The sequence below is a fragment of the Camellia sinensis genome, chromosome 2 (genome assembly GCF_055761805.1).
Source record: "Camellia sinensis isolate YWXY chromosome 2, ASM5576180v1, whole genome shotgun sequence".
Lineage (NCBI taxonomy): Eukaryota > Viridiplantae > Streptophyta > Magnoliopsida > Ericales > Theaceae > Camellia > Camellia sinensis.
In genome coordinates, this window is record NC_138962.1 from 174,814,591 (window position 1) to 174,826,000 (window position 11,410).

General features: G+C 30.7%; 1 long non-coding RNA gene across 1 annotated transcript; it reads left to right on the forward strand.

The window, feature by feature from the left end:
• Positions 1-6,359: 6,359 nt before the first annotated feature.
• LOC114284264 (uncharacterized) lies at positions 6,360-10,839 on the forward strand. Its single transcript, XR_003636836.2, has 2 exons — positions 6,360-7,450; positions 10,584-10,839. It is a non-coding gene; the product is annotated as an uncharacterized LOC114284264 (long non-coding RNA).
• The last annotated feature ends 571 nt before the right edge of the window (positions 10,840-11,410 follow it).

The following is an 11,410-nucleotide window of genomic DNA, read 5'->3' on the forward strand; positions in this document are numbered from 1 at the left end:
AATGTCACAAATTTTCAACTTTCAGTGACAGTTTAAAAAATTCATCACAAAAAAAATTATTAATTTTAAGTTTTAGCGACAATTTATAAAAATCGTTACAAAAAAAACCATTAATTGTTAATTTTTGGCGATATATTCAAAAAAAAAAATGTCACAAAATTATTTTTAGAAATGTTTTACTGAACTTGATAGAAAGTAAGTCCAACTATTAGGACATGTTGATAGTTAGTCCCTATACTGTGGCCTTTGTATCATTTTGGTCCTTATAATTTCAATTGGCTCAATTTTGATCTTGATTTTTTTAATTTTTTTCAAATTGGTCCAATTGATTCTAATTGTTAGTAGCATTTTTTTTTTTTTATGGCAAATGCACACATGTGCGACTTGTGTCATATTTTTATGGACAAAATTATAAACTTAATCAATTCAATCACTAAATCTCAACTAACTTGGTGATCATTTTCAGTCAAAAATCATAACAACGTTATCATTTGAATCAAATTGACACAAAATCTAAAATTAAATGTTAAAATTGAGCAAATTAAAATTATAGGGAGTAAAATAGCATAAACAATAAAATATAGGGACTATTAGTATAAATTTATCCATTATTATACTGGCTCTGTTTGGTAAAGCTGTGGGAAAATGATTATAGCTTATAACTTATAACTGTGAATATAAGCTAATTTCTGACTTATAAATTAAGCTTCTCCTCCCCCACTCAAAGAATAAGTTGATTTCTAACTTACAAAAAGGTATAAACTATATTGTTAAACTGAACCAAACACATCAAAATAGCTTAAATTAAACTAAAAGCTAAAATAAACTAAAGATAAGCTGTACCAAACAGGGCCACTATTCGGTTCTAAGTAAACGGCAACTATATAAGATTTTGAGGAATTTCTTACAAAATAGTTCGGCAGAACCGGCATGGGGCATGGCAAAACAGCGATGATCATAGTTTGTTTTAAATTTTATTTTGATTTTTGTAATTTTTTATGTGATTTTTTAAAAAAAATATTAATAACGCATGACCGAGAGACCACATTGTAATAAAATTGAAAAGATAAGATTCAAATTATTTAAATTAAAAGTATGAAGATTAAAGTAAAATTTTCACTCAAACGAGAGAAACCAGAGTTGTAATTCACCGAAATTTTTATATTAAGACTGGATACAATTCTTTTCCTAGGCCTTAATTATTTTAATTTTAACGTATCAAAACCTACTAAAGTCCAACTCTCAATACTAAACATAAAAACAAAGTTATTTTTAATAGTTGAGGACCCTAATTATTTTGATTTTAACTAATAATACTAAATTCAAAAACAAAACTGTTTTTATTCTTATTAGTGGAGAGCTCAAAGTAATTGATTTTAACTTTTTCAAAATCCCCTAACCCAATTTTCCGTTCTGAGATTGAATTTTCTTAGATTTTGATATTTTCTGTAAATGCCTTTTAGAATTTGTATCATTCCAAGTTTTATTTCAAATGTTTGTTAATGTTTCTTGAAAGTGAATTTTTAAAAATTTGAATTGATTGTTGCGTGTTGGATCGTGGATTGAATTGTTTATTTAATTATATTTTGCATACAGTATTTATATGGATATGAAAATACGAAAAAAAGAAGAAACAAAAGATGAATTAATTTAGTTTCATGTAGGAGATTTGGTTCAATTTTGTAATTAAAAATGTGAGAAATATTTAAATAAATAATATTGTGGTTGTTCAATTTTTCTTTTTCTTTTTTCTATATTTTTGCTCGGTATTTTTTTCTTGTTGTAAACGGCTTAGTTATAACACAACAAGCTTATATTTTATCTTGTTAAATTTTGTAATAATTTCTTCATCTTTTATTTAATGAAAAAGAAACTAATTTTATCTTTTTAAATAACATGTAAAAATCCCATATTGAAAGTTTTCACTTAAGTTTGGTTACGATGACAATGGTAAAAAGTAAGAGAAATATAAATTAAAAAAAAAAAAAAGAATTTGTCTTGAATGAAAGTGGTGAAAGTTACACAAAAGTTAAATTTCTTGTACAACTCATAATAGTATGGTAATTTAGCTTCTACTTTTTTGCAAAAAGTATAAAAAAAAATACAAAAAAAAATTTAAATTTGTTATAAAGGTAGTTACTTATAATTACAATTCCTATTTTCTTGCAAAATTTTTTATCCTAATTAAATTCATACAAATATATATATATATATATATATACTTTTTATTTTCTTTTCTTTTATTTATTTTCTATCAATTTCACTTTTCATTATTATTATTTATTTTTTTTCTAATCAAACAGTTGTACGACCATCACTCTAGTTGTTGTTGTTCAAGTCTTCCTTCATAAAATTGCATAAATTTCCAAGGAATGTAAATAGTAGTATCTCTTTCCCTCGATAGAACAAAAACATAAAATGAAAGCTGGCATTGGCAAATGGGTGAAGTAGATATATCTTGATGTTGATAATGAATGAGATGGGGGCCAACTCTAGAAAGCACCAACTATTCAAAATGGGTGTTGTATTCAACGCATTACGCGTTACGCGTGTTGATACTTACAAGTCATGAATATGCATGTCTACGTGTTAGACACGTTACATAGCATGTAAATTTTTTTAATTAATATTATTTTTGAAGGACACATTCGAACACTTTACGAATCTGCATGTTTCATATTTGGATACACTTTAAGATACCTTCATTGATTTATTTTATATTTTATCTTGTTAAATTTTGTAATGAATTCTTCATCTTTTATTTAAGGAAAAAGAAACTAATTTTATCTTTTTAAATAACATGTAAAAATCCCATATTGAATGTTCACTTAAGTTTGGTTACGATGAAAATGATAGAAAGCAAGAGAAATAGAAAGGAGGATGGGGGGGATGAAATTATTTTGAATGAAAGTGGTGAAAGTTGCACAAAAGTTAAATTTCTTGTACAACTCATAATAGCATAGTAATTTAGCTTCTAGTTTTTTTGCAAAAAGTATAAATATATATATATATATAAAAACTAATTTGTTATAAAGGTAGTTACTTATAATTACAATTCCTATTTTCTTGCAAATTTTTTATCCTAATTAAATGCATACAAATATATATATATATATATAGTTTTTATTTTATTTTATTTTACTTATTTTTTTTTTATCAATTTCACGATGAAAATGGTAAAAAGTAAGAGAAATATAAATTAAAAAAAAAATGAATTTGTCTTGAATGAAAGTGGTGAAAGTTACACAAAAGTTAAATTTCTTGTACAACTCATAATAGTATGGTAATTTAGCTTCTACTTTTTTGCAAAAAGTATTAAAAAAAAAAATACAAAAAAAAATTTAAATTTGTTATAAAGGTAGTTACTTATAATTACAATTCCTATTTTCTTGCAAAATTTTTTATCCTAATTAAATTCATACAAATATATATATATATACTTTTTATTTTCTTTTCTTTTATTTATTTTCTATCAATTTCACTTTTCATTATTATTATTTATTTTTTTTCTAATCAAACAGTTGTACGACCATCACTCTAGTTGTTGTTGTTCAAGTCTTCCTTCATAAAATTGCATAAGTTTCCAAGGAATGTAAATAAAGTTGGCCCCCATCTCATTCATTATCAACATCAAGATATATCTACTTCACCCATTTGCCAATGCCAGCTTTCATTTTATGTTTTTGTTCTATCGAGGGAAAGAGATACTACTATTTATGGGGTCACTCTAGAAAGCACCAACTATTCAAAATGGGTGTTGTATTCAACGCATTACGCGTTATGCGTGTTGATACTTACAAGTCATGAATATGCATGTCTACGTGTTAGACACGTTACATAGCATGTAAATTTTTTTAATTAATATTATTTTTGAAGGACACATTCAAACACTTTACGAATCTGCATGTTTCATATTTGGATACACTTTAAGATACCTTCATTGATTTATTTTATATTTTATCTTGTTAAATTTTGTAATGAATTCTTCATCTTTTATTTAAGGAAAAAGAAACTAATTTTATCTTTTTAAATAACATGTAAAAATCCAATATTGAATGTTCACTTAAGTTTGGTTACGATGAAAATGATAGAAAGCAAGAGAAATAGAAAGGAGGAGGGGGGGGAATGAAATTATTTTGAATGAAAGTGGTGAAAGTTGCACAAAAGTTAAATTTCTTGTACAACTCATAATAGCATAGTAATTTAGCTTCTAGTTTTTTTGCAAAAAGTATAAATATATATATATATATATATATATATATAAAAACTAATTTGTTATAAAGGTAGTTACTTATAATTACAATTCCTATTTTCTTGCAAATTTTTTATCCTAATTAAATGCATACAAATATATATATATATATATATAGTTTTTATTTTATTTTATTTTACTTATTTTTTTTTTTACCAATTTCACTTTTCATTATTATTACTATTTTTATTTTTTTTTCTAATCAAACAATTGTACGACCATCACTCTAGTTGTTGTTGTTCAAGTCTTCCTTCATAAAATTGCATAAGTTTCCAAGAAATGTCAAATAAAGTTGGCCCCATCTCATTCATCATCAACATCAACATATATCTACTTCACCCCTTTTTGCTCGACAAAGGGTAGTGCTGTGCGGGTAAAACGGCATAGTTTTGATGCTTTTGTTTTGTTTTGTTTTTTATTTTTTTTAAGTTGTTGTAAAGTTTCTTTAATAGCTTAGTTTTGTGGTTTGAAACAAAACAAGATAAAATCTTACAAATCTTTAAAGGAAAACATTTATTGATATATTTTTATTTCATTTTTATGAGATTTAATGAGTATTTATTGACTAATATTTTTGGCATTTAAAAAAAAAAAAAAAAAGAAGATGATACTAGTTTTTTTTTTTTTTTTTTTTGACAGTAGGTTGATTTTTAAAAAATCAAATGTTACTAGTTGTATTTTTTTTACATTGATATTTATTAAAATATAACTATGTATATTTTATGAAAAATGCTTGGGAGCACTAATTAGGTGGCAGTGGGTCCCACCATTAATGATGTGATGTTTTAGTCTTGGAGTTGTATTTTTTTTATTATTACTTTTTTAATGCATTAGTGCTATTAGTGGTGATGTTTTTAGTGGAATGAATCATTGTTGATATTTTATTCTCCACGGACTAAAGTATAATTATTTGTCAGTGTTGATAAATTTAAAAATAATATATGTAAAAAACGAAAAACATATTGTAGATGACTTGTTAATTTTATGTATTTATTTGTGAAAAATAAAATATAGTTAGTTACACTCTAATAAATATCAATGTAAAAAAAAAGAGGAATGAAATGTGTTTAGTCCAAATATTAGATTAGACATCATTGTTAGGGCGCTTAAGCTCCATCATGGATTTCGTTTCGATCATCCGAATCATTCATTTTTTAGGTCACTTTGGATAGATCATCTATACAAAAAAATTAAGTTGATTTGATTTACATCGTTATATAATTTTTGTATATTTGTCTTTGAAAAAAGATTTGGTTTATTTTCAAATCATTCCTATTGTTCATTTTTTTCAGAGACAAATATAATAAAATTATATAGTTACAGAGATCCAATCAACTTGAATTTTTTGGTGGATAATTTACACATAGTAAACTAAAAAAATAAACGGTTCAGATGATAAAAATGAGACCCATGGTGGATTCCACGGACTTGAACAGTGCTATCCAGTCCAAAAATTGAACTGGAGACAACCTATTGCCAAAAAAAAAAAAACTAGTCTCATCTAATTTTTTTTTTTTTAAATGCCAAAAATATTAGTCAATAAATACTCATTAAATCTCATAAAAATGAAATAAAAATATATCAATAAATATTTTCCTTTGAACATTTGTAAGATTTTATCTTTGTTTTGTTTCAAACCACAAAATTAGACTGTTAAAGAAACTTTACAATAATTTAAAAAAAAAAAAAAAGCATCAAAGCTATGCCGTTTTGCCCGCACAGCCCACCCTGCTGTGCTCTAAGCACAGCAGGTACCCCTTGTCCTTTGCCAATGCTAGCTTTCATTTCATGGTTTTGTTCTTTCGAGGGAAAGCGATACTACTATTTATGGGGTCACTCTAGAAAGCACCAAATATTCAAAATAGGTGTTATGTTCAACGCATTACGCGTTATGCGTGTTGATACTTACAAGTTGTGAATATGCATGTCTACGTGTTAGACGCGTTACATCGCATGTAAATTTTTTTAATTAATATTATTTTTGAAGGACACATTCGAACACTTTACAAATCTGCGTATTTCGTATGTGGACACACTTTAAGATACCTTTGTTGATTTATTTATTTATTTTTAGAATTAATTTTAGTCAACCTAAAATATATGAAAATATAGAGAAGAAAAAAAGTGAAAAAAAATGAAAAAACACCCATATATACATATGCCTCTTATATCTCTCTGTTTTAAATTTATATTTGAGCAAATTACACATGTAGTTTCTAAATTTTTCTTTTTGTATCATTTTAGTCTATATATTTTCAATTAACTCAATTTTAACTCTTAGTTTTAAATTTTGTTTCAATTTGGTCTAATTGATAACGTTGTTATGTTAGTGTTTTTGAGTGAAAAAGTGTCATTGGTTCTATGATTAGGAAGTATGATCACCTAGTTTAGGCAGTTACCTATGTGTAGATCACAATTTGGGAGAAAGATGATGGGCTAAGGGGTTCTAGATAGAGGGGACCAAAGACTCATGTTGTGTGATGACCGGTTCGTATTTAATCTTATTCTCTAGAGTTGTGTCGATATTGCCTTCGTTCGAAGTCGGGTTTCGAGTGTAGTCGTGCCGTCAGTGGTGTTCGTTGTTCCTGAGAATTATTTCTATAGATATTTTCAGTTGCATTGTTTCATTTCTGAATTTGTGCATGTCTCGAATGGTGCGAGGTCGACTCCAGAGTGCCGAGGAGGAAGCCGAAGTTTTTCCGGGCAAGAGGGCCAGGGCCGCACGTGCAGGAGGTCAAGCCGCACGTGTGGGAAACAGGGCAGTAGGCTGGGTGCACACTCCTAAAAAGGCAGGTGCGCGAGGTGGTGCGGGGAAGGACCGTACGTGCGCAAGTGAGAGTTGCACGTGCGGGAGGGGCCGCTCCGCACGTGCGGGGAGGTACGCCGCACGTGCAGCAGAGCGTGTTTTTACTCCGAATTTCGTGCTTTCAGCTATATTTTTGTTATTTTGTCCCTTTTGCCTTCATTTTCAAATTATATCACTCTCTCTCTCTACAATATTTTCTCTCATTTCCTCTCATCTCTCTCTATCCAAACCCACAAAACATTATACCTTCTTTGATCTCAAGAAATCCTTAGAGATTTTGATGCTAGTCCCTTATACCAAAATGATGAGTGTGTCGAGGGCTTCGTCTTGACTGGTGGAGATCGTATTTCGGCGACGTCGATTTTGGGCTCTTTCTCCTCTTCTCTCTTAAGGTAAGGATCTCTTTGATTCTTTTCAATGCCTCTACTATAGATAGATATGTGGTATGTTTTTATTGCATCAAAACCATGTGGTATGGGTTCATTTTCAAAAATCATGATAGGGAATGTGAGGCTTGGGTGTTGAGATAGAGATTGCATGGGATGGATTGATGTTAGGTTAAAATTTGGGGTGTGATGCACTATATTCATTATTAGAGAGATAAAGCCCTAGTTCTTGTTATAATGCTTAATGGATAAAAAGGGATTGAAAATCGTGAAATAATTATGTTATGAATTTATGAAATGAGGTTAATGTGTTGGAATTTGATTTAAGATTTAATTGGATCTTACGATTTGGGTATTATTTTGGTGTTGGATTGACTATGTTTAAATATAATAAATTAATAAATTGTTAATTGTAAAAATATAACCATGAAATTAGATTATTAATGAATCACCTTACCATTAAATAGAAATGATGTGAGTTATAACATGCCGCCATGATAGAAATCTCCTATTTAAAATGATGGAAAGTGAATTGGTCATATTTTTGTGAAATGAAGTAGAATTGGATTAAGGCATAAGGTGGAGAATGTTATTGTAGAAGAAAAAGGTAATTAGTTTTGTAATGGATGGAATGAGACATTAACATAATATGAGTCCCGAAGATTTACTTGAGTTTGGATCACTAATGCTTTACTTCCTTGTTTTTGATTGTTGGACTTAACACCTCACGAGAATTGAATTGTAAAACACATGTGTTGAAATACAAACACTTAGAGGTTTTGTCCTTGGTCATCGGTGGAGGATGACATTGTTGTGTTGAATGGTTGCATGTACGTTTTACGCTTGAGTTGGTTGCACTCTGTTGTGGTTGCTTGTATGCATTGCATTTGTTGGTTGTACCTTATCATGTTGTGATGATCGAAAGGGGTGTAATGCGCTGAGAATCAGAGGTACCATTCCCTTCCAACTAGCGCCTGGTAAAATGGAGCAAAGGTACCATTCCCTTCCAGCTAGTGTCTGGTAAATTGGCATGTTGTTGTTGAGAGGTGAAATCATTGGCTTACTGTGCTTGAGGCAAGTAGAGCGGAGATTTGTTGTTATTGTTGTCTTACTTAGTTATGTGTATTATATGTTGTGATGTTATAGCGATCCCGGGTTTGTCCCCTTTATGTATAGTGTTCCGGTCGTAGGTTCCGTGGAGTTGGTTTTTTTTTTTTAGTCGTGCGCTCGAGCAGACCATATCACGCTGGAGCGGAGTTTTCACACTTCCAGTATCTGTGCCTCTGCAAAATTTCTGCAGGTGTGTTTTTCACGCTCGAGCGGGTTTCCTTACGCTCAAGCAGGTAACGCTCGAGCGGGTATGTTGGAGCTCGAGCGGGGTGTTCATTGTCTGTGAAAGTTCTGAGAGGGGGTAATCTACGCTCGAGCGAACTGGTTTTCGCGCTCGAGCGGACGTATTTTGTTCTTGTGTCCTAGCGCTCGAGCGGGCCTTCTTGCGCTCGAGCGGGTCCAGTTTTTGTGCTTGACGCTCAAGCGTTCTATTATCCGCTCGAGCGGATCATGCGTATATCAGTTGGCAGCTGTGCATTTTTTAAATCACTTTTCAACATCCTTTCTCTCTTTTACTTTTCCGAAAAAGCCATTTGAGAGCTTCTCTCACTAAAACTCAACTTCTCTCTAAGTATTGATCTAGTAAACTGATTTCCTCACCTCTGGCCTTTACAAAAGTTGTGTTGATCGTCGAGGGCTACGTTTTGATCCAAGCATATTGAGTTTTGGAGCACTTTGAGTTTCGTCATCTACTCCCTTTGAGCTCCGAGTTTGAGGTAGGGATATCCTACTCCTCCTTATGAGTTTTGTCTTTGAATTTTAGCATTTTAACATGTTGGGGGTTGTTGGGTATTTTGAGAAAGTTTGGGTCTTTGTGTAATTTTACAAAAGATGGGGATTTGTTATATGTAAACCTATATGCATGTTTAATAAAGAGAAATGAGGCTAATGTTGAACTATTGAAGAAAATGGAACCTTAGTGTTGTTATGTAGATTAAGGGTAAAGCCCTAATTACATTGATAAATTAATTTGTACAAGAAATTTAGGGAATTGAGAAATTGAATAGGAAATATTCAAATTAGAAAGATATGGGGTTAAAGGGTGTAGTTGGACTCACTTATCGCTCACCTAGTTAAACTGTTGATAATATATCAAATTGGTGCATTTATTTCCTATTTAGAAATAACTGTATTGGACTATCGGTGGAGGATAGTCTTGATTGTTGTAGGCAATGTATGATGATTAGGCAAACTAAGGCTAATCTATTGAGTATGCTAATGAACATGGCAATTGGTTTAATACATCAAAATGTTGTATTGATAGGTTGAATTTGTATATGATAATTGTTTATATGTATTGTATTGTGTGGGAGGAGAACGGGGCTGTACTCCACGGTTTATTGGAAGAACGGGGCTGAACCTCTAAACCGAATCTTGTGACAGTGATACAGCACTACAATGTGTATCAGGCTGCGAATTAGAAGTGTTTTCTTGTGACAGTGATACAACACTATAATGTGTATCAGGCTATGAATTAGAAGTGTTTGTTTGATTTGATATAGCACTAAAATGTATATCATTATCATTCGTGAAATATGGAAGTGTTTGTTTGATTTGATATAGCACTAAAATGTATATCATTACCATTCGTGAAGCATGTAATTGTTTGTTGATTTGATATAGCACTAAAATGTATATCATTATCATTCGTGAAATATGGAATTGTTTGTTAGATTTGATATAGCACTGAAATGTATATTACTGAGAAATATGGAAATGTTTTGTTTGACTTAGATATGACACCAACATGTATATCCATCATGAATTTTGAAAGTGTTCTAGTGGGGAATTATGATCTCATCAAATGATTTGGCCAGGGCATTGAGCCTTGTTTTCAAACTCTAAGTTGAATAAGAAAAGGAAAGTGAATTGTAATACAGACACGAATGTCATGGAACAGTAATGTGAGGTAAACGAGTGTACAAGTGTTGACCATCTATCAACTGCTAATCTTTTAGTCATTGCTTATAGTTGGTTTAGTGTATTTCTACTAGGCTATAGCTCACCCTATATGGGACACCATTTTCAGGTACAGGAAGCATGCCACCTCCAAGGACATAGCTTGAGAGGCTAGAGGCAGGCAGACGTTGTGGTTGTGTTATCTTTTGTTTTATTACATGTAATTTCAAGCCAAAGGCTTAATGTGTATTTGAGTTAGTACTCTATTCCTTGTAACCAAGTGTTAACTTGGAAAACTGTAAGCTCGTAGGGCATTTGCTTTCGTTGTTAACATGTAATGCTTTGTAAAGAATTATTCTGATGAATAGAATGATGTTTATATCTTATATCAACGCATGTCTAAATTGATGGGATTAATGCAATTTTTTTGGGGGGCGTTACAATCATGATTCGACGAGGTTGAATTGTCTTATATGTAGTGTAGATGTGTTTGAGTATGTTTGGATGTGTTGAGAGTGGTTGAGGGAGTTGCTTACCAACAATGAATTATTGATGATATTTCTTTAACTTGAATGTAAGGTTGAAATGCAATGAATGTGTGGAGTCAGACTTGGGTTCTTATTTTGAATTGATAAATATATGAGAGCATTGGTTTTGGTGAACGTGTTTTCAAAAATAAAGTGGGTATTATGGGTATTTGTCACAAATGGAACACGGAAATGGGTAAGAGTTGTTCATTGGGAAAAAGGGTAGTAAAAGTGGAAATTGATGTTGCTAAATAATTAAATGATTTTGAGAACAGTACATATATATGTATATACTTTGGTTATAAAATGTCACATTATTTATATGGTATGAGATTAGCATTCATGATCATAACTATCTGTAAGTTGTTATTGTTGAGGATCATGCTGAGATCCTTACTGGACTATATGTTTATCCCACGTTGTTCAATCT